Genomic DNA, 16,189 nt, shown 5'->3' with positions numbered 1-16,189 from the left:
TGTAATCTTTTATCCTGTGACAGAAAAAGAAAGAGAAAGGAAGAAAGAGAGAGAAAGAAGGAAGGAAAGAAAGAAAAAAAGGAAGGAAAGAAAGAAGAAAAGGAAGGAAGGAAGGAGGGAGGGAAGGAGGGAGGGAAGGAGGGAAGGGAGGCAGGGAAGGAGGGAAGGGAGGCAGGGAAGGAGGGAAGGGAGGCAGGGAAGGAGGGAAGGGAGGCAGGGAAGGAGGGAGGAAGGAAGGTAAGGAAGGAAGGAAGGAAGGAAGGAGAACTTGATATTTGATAACTGTGTTTGTGAGCATCTTTCTGGTCATCCTATCATCTTCTCATTTTGACAGGCACATGTCAAACTTCAGTGCTGCCTGATCTCTTTCCCTTCACTGAGACTTGATTTTATCTGGTGACAGTTTTCCTTTTAACCAGTTATCAGGAGTAGGTGGTTTGTATTCCCTTTCCCCTTTAAACTTCACACATTTAAACTTCATAGTCACACATCTTGCTACATAACATATTACCACAAACTTAGCCACTTAAAACAGCCCTCCTTTATGAGCTCACAGGGATGTTGTCCACAGGCTAGGAGGAGAGGGCTGGGTTCTTAGGGTTTCACAGGGCCGAAATGGAGGCAGATGCTGGATGAAGTGCTTATCTGGACGTCCTGGGGAAGAAGAATCAGCTTTCAAGCTCCTTCAGGCTGCTGACAGAATTCAGATCCTGTGGTTGGTGAGCACGGAGGACCCCCTTCCTTGCTAGCTGTCAGGTGGGAGTGACTCTCAGCTCTAGGGTCTTCTCTTTGTTCCTGGCATGAGGACCCCTATATCCTCAAAGCCAATAATAGGCGTGAATCCCCTCACGCTTTGAATTTCTCTGACTTCCTCTTCTGCTACTTTCTAGAGAAAATTATCTGCTTTAAAGGGCTTGCCTGCTGGGCTAAGCCCACCAGTATGATCTTCATGCAGGGTGGCTGACTCGGGAGTTTAGTGACAACTGCAAAACTCTTTCATAGCTGTGCCTAGCTTAGCATTTGCATAAGTAGGGCACAGGACTCTGCATGAAGGGGTCATCTTTAGAATTCTGTCCACCACAGCTACCAACCTGGAAGCACTTTAGTCCCCTCTGGGGGTCCCGGATGAATGTGGAGGTCTCCATGTTCCAGAGCTAGTAAGAGAATGTTCTCCCAGAGTGGCTTCTGCTTCTGGGGTTACTTGCTGCATATGGCTTGGATTTTGTCTGCTAGGCCTCTCTGTCCTCTTATTCTTTGTCTTCCTTGGGTGGGAGGTTTAGAGATTCCTCCTATATTTTTGCGAGGCTAAAAATTCGTTTTAAAAGTATGTTTGTTGAAATGTATACAGGAGCTAGTTATATTGGACTAGGAGGGCATTTTGGAGTATATAATCCCGTATAATAATAGATTCAACGTCCACAGATTCTCTATTAGTCAAATGAATCTCTCTCTCTCCCTGTGTGTGTGTGCATGCGTGCGTGTGTGTGTTTATTTACCAGTGATATGGTATGGCCACTAAGCAATCAGAATGGACACCAACTATGAGTGACACACACAGCTAAGTAACAGCCCTGCTCTGCTCCAGTATCCAGGAGGCACTGTATTAAGTGCTATGGGAGACACCAAGATGAATACAAAAAAGAGGTCTGACATAAAAATCTTGTGAGAAGCTAGACATGGTGGCTCATTCCTATAATCCCAGCACTTTGGGAGGCTGAGGTAGAAGGATCACTTGATGCCAGGAGTTTCAGGCTACAGTGAGCCATGATCGCACCACTGCACTCTAGCCTGGGTGACAGAGTGAGACCCTGTCTCAAAAAATAAATAAATAAATCTTGTGAGGAAGACGAAGTATGTGTATAAAGGGTAAAGAGAGATGAAAATATTCATAAACTGTTCTTTGAGGTGAGAGGGGAGGAGGATTATTTCTAGCTCAGGAGTCCAGAAGATTCCATGGGCCTCCTGCTCATGAGGAGAAGCCTGCAGACCAGGCACTCAGGACTTACACATCTCAGCTAAGGAAAAGCTGTTTCTCAAGGTTTCTCTAGAATATGCACACGAATGTACTGCAGAATATAAAAGGCCCTTTGATGTCCAACACAGGAATAACTCTGTTTTCTGAGTTAGACCAAATTTTGAATATATAAAAAATAAATCATGATATCATGACATCATCAATTTCATGATGTCAAGAGACTCAGAGACTAGCGAACAGATTATCTATTGCTATTTTATTCTCCATCCAAAGTAGTATTATAGAATGTTCAGATGTTATCTTACTGGCCTTCCATCTGCTCACAAGATTTCCTTGTTTCAGGTTTCTCATCTTTTGATGAGCAATCTTGAAACTGGATTCTGTTTGAACAACTGCACATATGCTTTAAAGGGGAAGACGTGCTGACCCTTCTGGTGGCACATTTCAGGGTGCAGAGGATTGCTGTGGTGCTCGCTTTGATGGATGGTTTGCAAAAATGGCTGCAATTATTCAGCTCCCTCTGCAGTGGTGGAGTCTGTGTCCACTCCGCTTGACTCTCAGCTGATCCTGTGGCCTGCTTAGACCACGAGACTGCAAAAGAAGTGATTGTCTGTGCTGAGCCCTCATCTCTAGAGACAATGCATGCTTCCACCTGCCCCTTTCAAACTCTGCTGAGCCACCCTGTGAACAGCCCAGGCTCCTCATCCAGCCCAATCCAGAGGCAGAGCGGATGGCAGTTGCTTGAGGGAAGGTATCTGAGGTCAGCAGAACTGGAGATGCACCAGAAGGAATTCATGGTTGTTATTTTAAGACACTAAATTTTGGGTTGCTTTGCTAATATGATCATAGTTCCATTTCTCTTTGGAGGCAGGTCAAACGGATAAGTCCCACCCTGTTCTTAGGAGCAACATTAAACAGTAGTCTGGGACAAACGTTTCTCACAGAAACTTCACAAGCACGACAGACTCCATATGTTTCAATAACAGGCAAAGTATCTTTCTGTGAAAGTCACACTCAGATTTTGTGTAATTTACCGAAGAACTCCAGTTAAAAGCCACAGTATTTTATTTCCATCTTTTTCCTAAGAGTGGAAAAAAACCATTAAATGTATGATACATTTTAGGGGCTTCAGACTTAAAGGAGAATTTAATTGAAGGTCTTCAGGACCTCTGACCTTTCAAAATGCTCTAGTGGTGCCATTCACACAGCATTGGCCAAATTTTGGGGGTTGTGTCTGAAATGTTTGGATAACAAAAAAGTCTTTTTGTGTTAACAATTATTTTACTTGATTTCTTAAGTAATATTTACAGCGTACCTTATCTTTTTTACTTTATCTCTTACAGAACATTTAAACCTTATAACTTTAAGATGTAGGTATTATCCCCCAAACCCTCCCCCACACCCTCCCCCACAAAACACATGATACATGAAAAAAACTGAGGCTCAGAGAGATGAAGTCACTTCCCCTAATGGAAGAGGCAGGCATATTCTTATTACCGTCTGACACCAAAACTCATCCTTTTTCCACGTGTTAGTAAATGATCAGTGGTTTGGCATCAGGTAGTGTATTTCCTTTAAGGCCTTCAAAATGTTAATCATCATTTCTCTTCTTGCACATACTTTTTTTTTTTTTTTTTTTTTTTAGAGATGGAGTTTCATTCTTGTTGCCCAGGCTAGAGTGTAATGGTGTGATCTCAGCTCACTGCAACCTCTGCCTCCCTTGTTCAAGCGATTCTCCTGCCTCAGCCTCCTGAGTAGCTGGGATTACAGGCATGTGCCACCACACCCGGCTAATTTTGTGTTTTTAGCAGAGATGGGGTTTTACCATGTTGTCCAGATAGCCTTGAACTCCTGACCTCAGGTGATCCGCCCACCTTGGCCTCTCAAAGTGCTGGGATTGCAGGTGTGAGCCTTCATACCCAGTCTAACATCTGTCTTTAATTTGGAAAATATGGAGTAAAGAAATCACTAACTTATAACTATAAGCCATTTAATTTTTTAAAAAGGTCAAGTCCAGTTGCTCACACCTGTAATCCCAGCACTTTGGGAGGCGGAGGCAGGTAGATCACTTGAGACCAGGAGTTTGAGAGCAGCTTGGCAACATGGCGAAACTCTGTCTCTACAAAAAATACAAAAATTAGCCCCGTGTGGTGGCGCATGCCTGCAGTCCCAGCTATTCAGGAGGCTGAGGTAGGAGGACAGCTTGAGCCTGGGAGGCAGAGGGTGCAGTGAGCCATGATAGTGCCACTATGCTCCAGCCTGGGCAACAGAGCCAGACCATGCCTCCAAAAAAACAAACACATACGCACGCACACACACACACACACAAAAACTCCACAAAAAATCCCATAACATCTCTCCAGTCTTACTTGTATGCTCAGCTTTCAAATGTTTATAATGTACCACTAACCTTACCACTGCATGGCGTTCACTCTTCCTGTCAATATTTTATTATGAATATTTTAAAAGTCCAGAAAAGTCAAAAGTTTTTTCTTTTTTTTGACAGAGTCTTGCTCTGTCGCCGTCTGGAGTGCAGTGGTGAGACCCTGGCTCACTGCAACCTCCGCCTCCCGGGTTCATATGATTCTCCTGCCTCAGCCTCCGGAGTAGCTGGGACTACAGTTGCACACCACCACACCCGGCTAATTTTTATATTTTTAGCAGAGATGGGGTTTTGCCAGTGTTGACCAGGCTGGTCTTGAACTCTTGACCTCAAGTGATCTGCCTGCCTCAGCCTCTCAAAGGGCTGGGATTACAAGCATGAGCTACCGCTCCTAGTCAAAAGATTTTTAAAGCAAACATCCGTGCACTTAGGCCTAGATCTACAATTGACATCTTACACTACTTGCTCTAGCATAGCATCAATCCATCTAGCCATCCCTATCCATCCACCAATCTATCTGTATTCACCTTTAATTGGATAGGTAGGTAGCCCAGGACAAAAGACTGTTAAGAATATTGCTTTGTGAGCAAAGGTTTGTCACTTCACCTTGGCACCAGGTTCTGCAGACAAAACCACCAATGATCTGTAAGTCAACTTCAAAGGAAGGACACCAATAAAAGCGCCAACTGCAATCAGTTTCAAAATGACTTACATAGTCTGAATGGTGGCATTGCCTGCCTGCTCATAGGAAGGGTTGGCAAGAATGCAACTCCTGCCCGGTGGCCCAGAGAGTGTTCCTTCATTGAAGCTCTAATTCTGAGTCATATTTTGGGTCTGTCTTTATTTTCTTTCTTTCTTTTTTTTTTGTTTAAACTCCCGGGACTTCCTTCTCTATAGTGACACAAACAAAGATAAAAGATAAGGAAAGAAAATCATGGACTAGGGGGCTGTAGAAGGGTAGAAGATTATCTCACGGCTCTGCCAAAGGGGTTAGATATGTGGGACAGAGGGTGAAATCCACTGAGTAGAGAAAACTAAAAAACACATATAGTGGTGGAGAGAAGAGGTAAGGCAACTCCAGAAGAATGATTCAGCTATTATAGAAGTTAGGAGGAAGAGCAGTCAGCATGTGCTACAGAGCTGGAGTTCTGGCAGAGTTCTGGAAGTGGGGCCCTGGAATTACTCCACAACTGTTTTCAACTAGAATAAGGCCCACATAGCCCTATAATTGATTTTTTGTCCCAAGCACATGCTACTTCATGTCCCAGACTACTCTCTTAAATAATAATTGAACCAAAGGGACCCCATAATCATTATTATAAATAGATTTGAGACTTGTGACTTAGGGAGCTCCACAAATTTCAATATATACTGGTTGTTTTCGTAGATGGGGTGGGGTGAGCTCTCTGGCTGCCTGATTATGGTTGCTGGGAGCTTCTCCGGTGAGTGTAGTCCTGCGCCTCCTCCTCTCCCTGCTAAAACCACCACCATCCTGCTTGGAGATAAGAAGACGTTGAAAAAATGTTAATACCTACCAAGAGAGCACTCAGAGGAAAACAACTAGAGAAATGGGAAGAGGACGGAAGGAGGGAATTGTGGAGAAACTTACTCAATTGTCTTGCAGTAGTCAGGAAAAATTCTACTCCACCAAAATCTATTATTGGTGTAGTACTTTATTCATGGATTTCCCTGTGGACAAGATTACTGAGACTTTAGCTTAAAAAAAAAAAATGAGGCCCTCTGATACTACTAGCTTGTAAAAGAAAGAAAAACGAGAAAAGATTCGGCTGGGCTTGGTGGCTCACGCCTGTAATCTGAGCACTTTGGGAGGGTGAGGTGGGCGGATCACCTGAGGTCAGGAGTTCAAGACCAACCTGGCCAGCCTGGTGAAACCCCGTCTCTATTAAAAATCAAAAATTAGCCAGGTGTGGTGGCACGTGCCTGTAATCCCAGCTGCTCGGGAGGCTGAGGCAGGAGAATCGCTTGAACCAGAGAGGCAAAGCTTGCAGTGAGCCGAGATCGCGCTACTGCACTCTAGCCTGGGCGACAGAGTGAGATTCCGTCTTAAGGAAAAAAAAAAAATTCAAAAATTAAGCCCAGATCAAAAACAATCCTGTCACCCTATTGGTTATGAAGATAATATGAGGCTGTAACCATTTTGAGAGACAGAGGGTGCTCTTAGTGGGCCTGTAGACCTGCGTGGGCAGAGGGAACAGCAACTGAGCCACGGAAATGAAGACTAAAGGGGAAATTGTGCCATCAGAATCACCGCAGTATCCCAGCTAACCAACCTACCAGCTCAAGGCCTGAATATTGTTGCTGCTGAAACCCTTTTTGCCTCTCCCACACTTCTCTTTGTGTCCTTACAGAAAGGCCCCATTAGCTGAGACCACCTGAGTCTGAATGTGTCTTGGGTCTTTGCAATCTTAAGTAGCTCAAATAACTGGAAGTGGAGACCTCTAATTCTAAGGTAGACTAGCACTCTGGACACTGTACGTGTGTGAGGGGGGCAGAGGAAAGAGTTATATAATCTTCACTGACACCTCCACAGCCTTCCTCTTGGGAATTATGAGGACTGTAGATATATGAGAGGCAATCTAATTTCATAATTGATTAAATAGGCCTATGTTTATAGCCAGTGGCAATAAGAACAAAGTAGGAACCTAAATCTGACTCCTGGTGAAGCTCACTTTTTACTCTTCTTTTAATCTATCAAGCAGTGCACCTGTTCTCTCTCTCTCTGTGTCTTCCTGCCCCCACACAACTCACCGATCTTTCCAAGTGAGCATTCTCTCCCTGTCTTCCAGTTGACCTAGTGATGATAGACCCTGGGAAAATGCTATTTAAAAGAGGGATTTTCAGAAGGCTAGGATGCCCTGGGCTCGGTGATTTCTACGGGCCACTACAGTATTCCATGCTTCCCTTTTGTAGTATTCACACCCACCCTTGAGGTCATGTATTTCTCTCTAGAGTGTGTGCTCCATGAAGACAGATACTGTTTGTCTTGTTCACTGCTATATCCTAGCATCTAACACAGACGAATTGCCAGCATAGACGCCACCAGAATTCCATTATCTGTTCAGCAAACACATAACAAAGGACTTACTATGAGCTAGGCACGGTGCCCATGGGAGATGGTAATGGTACAGTGGTTCTTAAAGTGTGGGTCCTGGACCAATGGTATCAACGTCACCTGGGAATTTGTTAGAATTACAAATGCTCAGGCCTCAACCCAGACCTACAGAATCAGAAACTGAGGGGTTGGCACCAAAAATCTGTGTTTTCACAAGCCCACCAGGTGATTGGATGCATGCTGACGTTTGAGAACCACTATGCAGGCTTGCCTCAATTATTCATTACAGTTGTCCACATTCTTTTCTCCAGCTGGAAGGAGTCTATAGCACCCAGCACATGTGTATTGCCAAAAGCTCTTGGTAGTTCCATAGTTCTCAAGACTTACTGCACTTCAGAATCACCTGGGGTGCCTTCCAAAATTACCGAGAGCTGGGTTTCTCCCCCTTGAGATTCTGCTTCACTTGGTCCTGGGTGTGGCCTGGGCATTAATTTTTTTTAAGTTCTTCAGGTGATTCTAATACACAGCTAAGATTAAGCATCACTGAGGTAGCTGGAAGACTACAAAGGGAACAGGGAATTGAAACTGAACACACTGAAGGAAGCCAAAGTATTAGGTATTAGGTTGAGTCACATGAAGTTGACCACATATTGTAGGTCAAATCAGTCAAATATTGGCAATTTAACCTACCAGATGTTCTCAACTCTCAAACAGAAGCAGTCATGGTGTGTAGCCAACAAAAGGACCTAGGTAATAGAAAAATCACAGCTGAGTGCGGTGGCTCATGCCTGTAATCCCAGCACTTTGGGAGGCCAAGGCGGGCGGATTACCTGAGATCGGGAGTTCAAGACCAGCCTGACCAACATGGAAAAACCCCATCTCTACAAAAAATCCAAAATTAGCTGGGCATGGTGGAGTATGCCTGTAATCCCAGCTACTCAGGGGGCTGAGGCGGGAATCGCTTGAACCCAGGAGGTGGAGGCTGCGGTAAGCCAAGATTGCGCCATTGCACTCCAGCCTGGGCAACAAGAGCAAAACTCCATCTCAAAAAAAAAAAAAAAAAAAAGAAAGAAAAGAAAAATCACAAGCTCAGTTACACTGTTTAAATGAAGCAGAATCCATTATCTTCACCACTAGTACTGCTACTGTGATTTTTGATTACTTTTCTTCTAGGGCTGGGGTCACAAACTTTTCTTCTGTAAAGGGCCAGATAGTAAATATTTCAGGTTTTGGAGGTCACATGGTCTCTGTTGCAACTATTTCACTCCACCATTGCAGCAGAAAACTAACCATAGATAATATGGGAAATAAAAGGGTGTGGCTGTGTTCCAATAAAACTGCATTTATTAAAACAGGAAGTGGGCCAGATTTGGCCAAGAGCTATAATTTGCCCATCTCTGTTCAACAGTATTGGTTTTTCCATAAGAATGTTAGAAAATAGATGTAAGTTGTTTTAGACTTTTGCATGATGAAACAGCTGGCTTGTGATATGAACTAGCTGTAAGACATACAGAAAGCTTCCCGAAGTTGCACAGCCTTTAAGTGACACAACTGAGTATTGCTGGGTTCCTTCGACTCCCATTTAAGCAGAAATTTTGAGGCTTCGGGATAGAGATGGGAGGAGACCCAAAGTGTGGAAATGCCTCCCTTCCTTTACTTGGTGTTTAGCAAATGTTATCAAAGGCATTACCTTCATGAGCAATACACACTTCAAACAAACCCTCTAAAATCACTGTAGTTTTGTTACCGGTGGAGGGTGTCCAGGTTCTTGGTGTCTTGGACAAAGAATTGGACAAAATGTGCAAATAAAGCAAGGAAAGAATGAAGCAACACAGGCAGAGATTTATTGAAAATGAAAGCATACTCCACAGGATGGGAGCAGACCTGAGCAAGTGGCTCAGGAGCCCAGTTACACAATTTTCTGGGACTTAAATACCCTCTAGAGGTTTCCCATTGGTTACTTGGTGTACACCCTATGTAAACGAAGTTGTGGCCCATGATCAGTCTTACTGGTTGTGGGAGGGGATTAATTAGAGGCTGAAGTGAAGTTACAAAGTTATACTACTATGCAAATGAAGACTTGACCCATGACCAACCTGATTGGTTGCCGGAGGGGACCAATCAGAGGTACTTTCAATATTTCATCTGCCATGTGGAAAAAGTTGGGGGGTTGTAAAGGGAGTAGCCTCTGGTCCTTTTGATAGTTGGGCATGGCAAGTTGGGGGTTTTCCTTTTGATTTAATTCTAGGAATTAATTGTGAATCAGCCCTAGGTTCCCTTGCCTCTAGACCCTATTCTCCTGCCTCAGTTTCCCATATCTTCATGACTTCATTTACTCAGAGATAATTAGAGTTGGAGGGAATCTATGGCTGAGCTGATCCCAACTAATTTATAGCTGAGCAAGCAGAGACCCACAGAGATGAAGTGGTTGACCATAATAACACATGTAGGGTGGAGGTGAGACCACTCACAGATGCTCAACCACATTCATACGTGGATTGTCTGAATATTTACTGAGCACTTATGTCATGTTGGGCATTGGGTTAGACACCAAAGAAAAAAGGGAGTTTCCACCCTGAAAAGGTTCAGACATGCATTAACCCATGAGACACAGTTAAGCATGTGGCTCTGAGTGTCTGGAGACAATGGACAAAGTTTTTGGGGAGCAGAACACCTGCTGGTTTCATTACTAATGAAAGTTAGCTGAGCTCTCACCACTGCACACTCCAGCCTGGGTGACAGAGTGAGACTTTGTCTCAGAAGAAGAAAAAAAAAAAAAAGAAAGAAACCTAAGGAGTCCTTTCTGAAATTTCTGCTGGTTAATTTCCAAGCTTTTCCTTTATTTTATGGTATCATCAATTATAAGACTCTATGGGTTTAATAAATTTTCAACAAAAGAAAAATCAGACCATGTTAAAGACACAGTCTGATATCAGAAATGGTAAAAGACGAAAAAGAATATGTTAAAGAAATATGGTTATTAAAAAAGCAAATTTGAAACAAGCCTGTTTCTTAATACATCTGTGACTATCCAAGAAAATATTACTCTGCCAGTAACTTCATATATATGTTATATATTCTTTATATGTAAACATATATGCTGTATATGTAATGCATATTTAATTGTTTTGAATTCTGTCTTGCTTGCAGAGGAGGTGCTCAATAAATATTTGTTGAATAAATAAATGAGTTATAGGCTCTTGACAAATAATCTCTTACCTGTTCTCTTTAACTTGTATATTTATGCCCCTTATTTGCTGATTCATTGTCATTTAGTGAAATTTCATGATGGAGCGGCATTCATTCATATTTTCAATCACCGTATTTAACCAGAATACGTGCTCCTAATGTCTTTCATTTTGGAATATTTGAAAAGGGGAAGGAAATAAATTTGGGATGTTCAAAGTAAGACCAAACTGGCGACTACCCTAACAAATGACCAGTTTTCAGAAGGCTTCAGGTCATACACTGAGCACTGCGTGCCTTGACTCGGAAACTGACCGAGGAAGGGAAGGGAGTTGTCTGTCCATCGTTAGCTATTTAGAACCATTAAAGAATGTGGATGGATTTGTATTCTTTAGAAAAGTGACCGAATGAAAACAAATCCTGACTCTGCCTAACATCTGCCCCCAAACACAGATGAAGGGTGATTTGTTAACTTACAAGTTCATTTCAGAGGATGTTTTCTAGCAGAAAAACCTCACAATTTTATCCTTGGTATTCCAATGTCTCTGGGCTACTAAAGCTTTCTTTCAATTTTGTCTTTGATATGAGGTTCTCCCTGGGCTTTGTAACCATATACAGGATTAAATACTTACCCCATTTAAATAGAAATCCCAAAGCACAGAGGAGTAAAGTGATTTGAAACAAGGGTTTTTGGCATGTTGATTAGAGACTGGTTTAGAACCAAGGATTTCTGAACGAAAATATGTGTGTGTGTGTGTTTTTTTTTTTTTTTTCGGTCTTGTTTTGTTTGTGCACTTAACTTCGTGAGATATAAATTCCCTTATGACAGATCATATGCAATTGAACCATATTTCTAAAGAGGTTTAGATATATACAAAATTATGCTTCCCCATATATTATAAAAATCAAACAAAAGATGGATCAGAGGCCAAGGTTAGCCTTTATTAGTACCAACATCTGGAACATAATAATTCCCTGGATTTAAGAAAATCTACTTATAGTTAGGGTCTTAATATTTTTCTAATACTCTATAGACAAATGGGCATTTTAATTAAAAATTATGGGCCCCAAAGGAATTGAAAGCTATTGGGAAGTGTTTAGACAGAAAACACAGGGTTGGGGGGAGTAAGGCAGGGTGTTTTAGTGTGGTCCTCTCAGATCACCTGCATTAGAATCAGCTGCAAGCTTGTTAAACATTCCTAGGTCTACACCTGACTCATAAATCAGAATCCCTGAGGGTGATGTCCAGAATCTCCATTTTAAACAAATTTCCAATGTGTTTCTGAGGACCATTGACTCTACAAATGCATTCTAGATTAAAGAGCAAAAGAAAATATAAAATTAAGCTAAGAACACCTTCAAGAACAAATATTGGCAGAATTTCTTAATGACCAAAATATAAAAATATAATCAAGGATTATTCCATATGAAAAATTCAATAGAAGATTTGGCTTTTGAAAATGATGAGGAAAGTTTTAGAGAAATTATTTGTTGATAATATTCTGCTCTTAAAAAAGAAAAGAGTTTTAAGTAATCAGTTCTTCCTGAACTAATTACTTTATGGACTATAAAATGTGAAAACAGCCCTTATGAACTTTGGATCAAAAGATATGTTTTCAATAAGATTTTTCTGGGATTAAAGCACATTCTTTTGAAATTAAGAAGCAGTAGGAAGTGCACTACGTACAATCCAATTAACCGAGTATAAGATTCAGGCTCTGCCAGCATTTGGCCCTGCTAACCTAAGGTTTAATTTTATACTGTCTATGAAAAAGGGATTTGAACAAAATTATTTATATGAATCAGCTATAAATAAGTAATCTTATATCCCCGCCGAAACCATTCCATAACTCCCCATATCTCTACGGACAAAGTTCAAGCTCTATTTACACTGCTTTTCTTTCCAGCCTCATATCTTTTTTTTTTTCCACAAGGTTTCTCTTTCAGTTTCTCAAAACTCACCTCTGAGACATCACCTTTCTTCTTCTTTTCTCTCTCCCTCTTTCTTCTTCCCTAGCATATTATGAGCACTTCATAAATATTATGTCATTACTAATAATATTATTACAGGTAATAGAAAAAGCAGACACATTTAAGATACATTTTGCAGATAGAATATTCAGGTCTTTCTGAGCATTTGAGTGTAAGGAGGGTAATAAGGTAAAGAGAGAAACCAAGGATGACAAATTTTTGGCTTGAGAAATGAAGAAATTAAGATAGAAGGGCCAATTACTGCTAATGAGAAAAAAGCATTTAAGTGATTATGAGTTCTGTTTTGTTCATACTTAATCTAAGATGCTTATATGGGGAAGATGTTAACATGGAATAGGCTGCAGGAGTCTAGAATTTCAGAGTGGGCTCAGGGGTGAAGAGGTGGTATTTAAAGCCACAGCACTGATGAAATCCTTTAGGAAGAATGATGGAGAGAGAAGGAGGAAAGGGCCACTTGAGGCCCAAAGTGAGGAGGAGCAGCAAACAGAGGGAACCAGTGAGAAGCAGGAAAACCAAGAGAGTCATGCCTGAAGCCAAGAGAGAAAAATGGTTCGAGAAAGAGGGGGTGTCAACTCTGTTGACTGCTGCCAATAAGTAAAGTAAAATGAGGCCCAAGAAATGACTACAGGATTTGGCAAAGTGGAGGTTACTGGTGACACTGAAGAGGCAGGCATGGCGGAGTGGGGGCAATGAAAGTTCATGTGGAGTGGGCAGAGGGGAGGCAACCTGGGGAAGTGGGGACCTGCCATATAGAATTCCCTTAAGCAGTTTTGCTGAGGAGCAGATAAATGGGGTGGTATGATGGGGTATATAAGGGGATATTGCCCACTTGAGTCCAAGAGTTTGAGACCAGCCTGGGCAACATGGTGAAACCTTGTCTCTACAGAAAGTACAAAAATTAATGGGGCTTGGGGGCATGTGCCTGTGGTCCCAGCTACTTGGTAAGCTGAGGTAGGAGGATCACATGAGCCCAGGAGGCTGAGGCTGCAGTGAGCCCTGATTGTGCCAATACTGATTAGCCTGGTATGACAAAGCATGACTCTGTCCCCCCCGCCCAAAAAAAAAAAGAAAAAGAAAAAGAAAAAAATTAAACTATACTGATTAGGGAATATTGTCTTTCCTGCTGGGAGTTGTAGGCCATGTTAATGTGATGGAATAATTGGGAGAGAGGAAGACAATGACGATGTCGGGGAGAGAGAGAGTATTCACAAGATGAAGCCCCTGAGGATACAGAGGAATGGCTTGCAGAGGCCAGATGGATGGGCTGGTCCATGATTGCAGCTGGGCATGCTCACCCATGCTAACAAGAGACAGAGTAGGCATGCAGGTGTGGCTGTTGACGGCTTCTCTTTTCTCATTCATGTATGAGCCAAAGTTATCTGCTGGGACTGGGTAGAAATGGGATGGAGAGTTTGAGAGAAAGGGGTGTGAAACTGTTGTTTGGAGCATGGGAAAAGAATATACTAACTAGATATACTCAGGGAGTAGAACTGCCTGAGCGTCCAAATACAATATATCATCATGAATTTAAAGATAAGTTGTTATATTTGGGTGTTTTTATTCAGCAAGTTTAAGATGTCACATCTTACTCTACTGTCCTTTCCAACTTTTGCCTGACTTTATCTGTCAGTCCTGCCTACGTGTCATTTCTGTAGGAAACCTGTCTTGTTCCTCCACGTGTAGATCTGGTGCTCTCCTGTGGTCTCTGTTATCCCTATTCTGATTATATTGTAGTAACCTTTACTCCTCTGTATCTCCCATCTGAACATAAGCTCACAGAGGGCAGGGACTTTGATCTGTGTTGTTCTGAGCTCTAACCCCAACTTCTGATACAACACCTGGCACAAAATAGAGCCTCGACATGTACTAGTTGAATTAAAGAAATATAGTCTAAAGACAAATATCAAACAACCTCTTTAATTTCCATATTAGCATCAAGATTATTTTCTTGTCTTTTTTTTTTTTTTTTGAGATGGAGTGTTCCTCTGTCGCCCATGCTGGAGTGCAGTGGTGCAATCTTGGCTCACTGCAACCTCCACCTCACAGGTTCAAGCGATTCTCGTGCCTCAGCCTCCCGAGTAGCTGGGATTACAGGCACGCACCATCACGCCCCACTAATTTTTGTACTTTTAGTGGAGACAGGGTTTTGCCATGTTGGCCACCCAGGCTGGTCTCGAACTCCCGACCCCAGGTGATCCACCTGCCTTGGCCTCCCAAAGTGCTGGGATTACAGGCATGAGCCACCGCATCTGGCCAAGATTATTTTCACTGAATATTAATTTTAAAAAATTATTAACTTTGTTACCAGAACACTAACAAGCTCCATAAGATTTATAGTTTAGATTCCTTTTGCTATAGGGAGCAAAGTTACTATGTATAATTGTATATAAGTAAACTTTACTTTTGAAATTTATTTATTTTCAGAGATGGGGTCTCTCTGTGTTGTCCAGGCTGGTCTCAAACTCCTGGGCTCAAGGGATCCTCCTACTTCAGCCTCCCAAGTCGCTAAACTTTACTTTTACAAAGAGATTTGTATTGTAGCTGACTTCCTTTCCTCAACTCTACCCTCTAAAAATGGTGACTAAGGAAGAATTGATTTTTATAATAGTAATGGTTCAAAGGAGAAAAATAAGCCCCAATGTTGTAAGTATTTTAAGTGGAGTGTAATAGACCTGCACATCACATTTTTTTTGGATTAGAAAGCAGCAAGCTTAAGGAAAAATATGCCCCCTACTTCCCACATACATATTTGTACAAGAAGGAGAAACATATTAACTAAAATATGTTAGAATGATTAGGAATATTTTGAGAAGATATAATTGAGTTTTAAAGTAAGTTTTTAACATAGAATAGTTTTAACACACAATTGGGGACATGGGTCTCTGAGGTATTCACTTTCCCATCGCTGGGTAACAGACATTTTTCTCTAATTGATTATAAGTCATCATGGTGACTTACCTAATCAACAGGCACTGCAACATTTTACAGAGATGCGAGAATGTATTTACTTGCAGAATCTTCACAATAGCCAACAACCTTGACTGGAGATGCATTTTTATCTCCAGTATAATTAAAATATAAGTAAAATGAAGCTACAAAGTCACATAGCTGGTAAAGGGTAGGGTCTGAATTCAAATCAAAATTGGTGGCCGGGTGCAGTGGCTCACACCTGTAATCCCAGCACTTTGGGAGGCTGACGTGGGAGGATTGGTTGAACCCAGGAATTTGAGACCAGCCTGGGCAAGATGGCAAGATGCCATCTATATTTAAAAAGAAAAAAAAAAGATTGGTCTGGCTTTAAAACTGATTTTCTTTCAATAAAGCAAAGCAGTGAGCCCCTTATTGGAAGCCCTGATGATATCTAACTTCCCTTTCAGTTATAATATTGTATAATTTCTAAAGAAAGAAGGAAGTTTATCCCTGGGCATCTCTCTTATCTTGAATTTTCAGTCCCATCTAGAGGCCGGGGACACATCAGTCTTCTCAGTGTCTCTCCTATTCTCTGGATGGACATATGCAGAAGCAACTTCACACATAGTAACTCACAAGTGCAGCCTTTCATTTAAGTAGTATATAATAC

General features: G+C 41.8%; 1 long non-coding RNA gene across 1 annotated transcript; it reads left to right on the top strand.

The window, feature by feature from the left end:
• Positions 1-620: 620 nt before the first annotated feature.
• On the top strand, positions 621-4,617 carry LOC134735872 (uncharacterized). The gene is made up of 3 exons (XR_010119436.1): positions 621-756; positions 2,318-2,735; positions 4,482-4,617. It is a non-coding gene; the product is annotated as an uncharacterized lncRNA (long non-coding RNA).
• Positions 4,618-16,189: the final 11,572 nt, after the last annotated feature.

Source organism: Symphalangus syndactylus, chromosome 2, assembly GCF_028878055.3.
Source record: "Symphalangus syndactylus isolate Jambi chromosome 2, NHGRI_mSymSyn1-v2.1_pri, whole genome shotgun sequence".
In the NCBI taxonomy this organism is placed as follows: Eukaryota; Metazoa; Chordata; class Mammalia; order Primates; family Hylobatidae; genus Symphalangus; species Symphalangus syndactylus.
The sequence above is the reverse complement of the archived record's forward strand: the minus strand, read 5'-3'. Positions and strand labels throughout refer to the sequence as shown.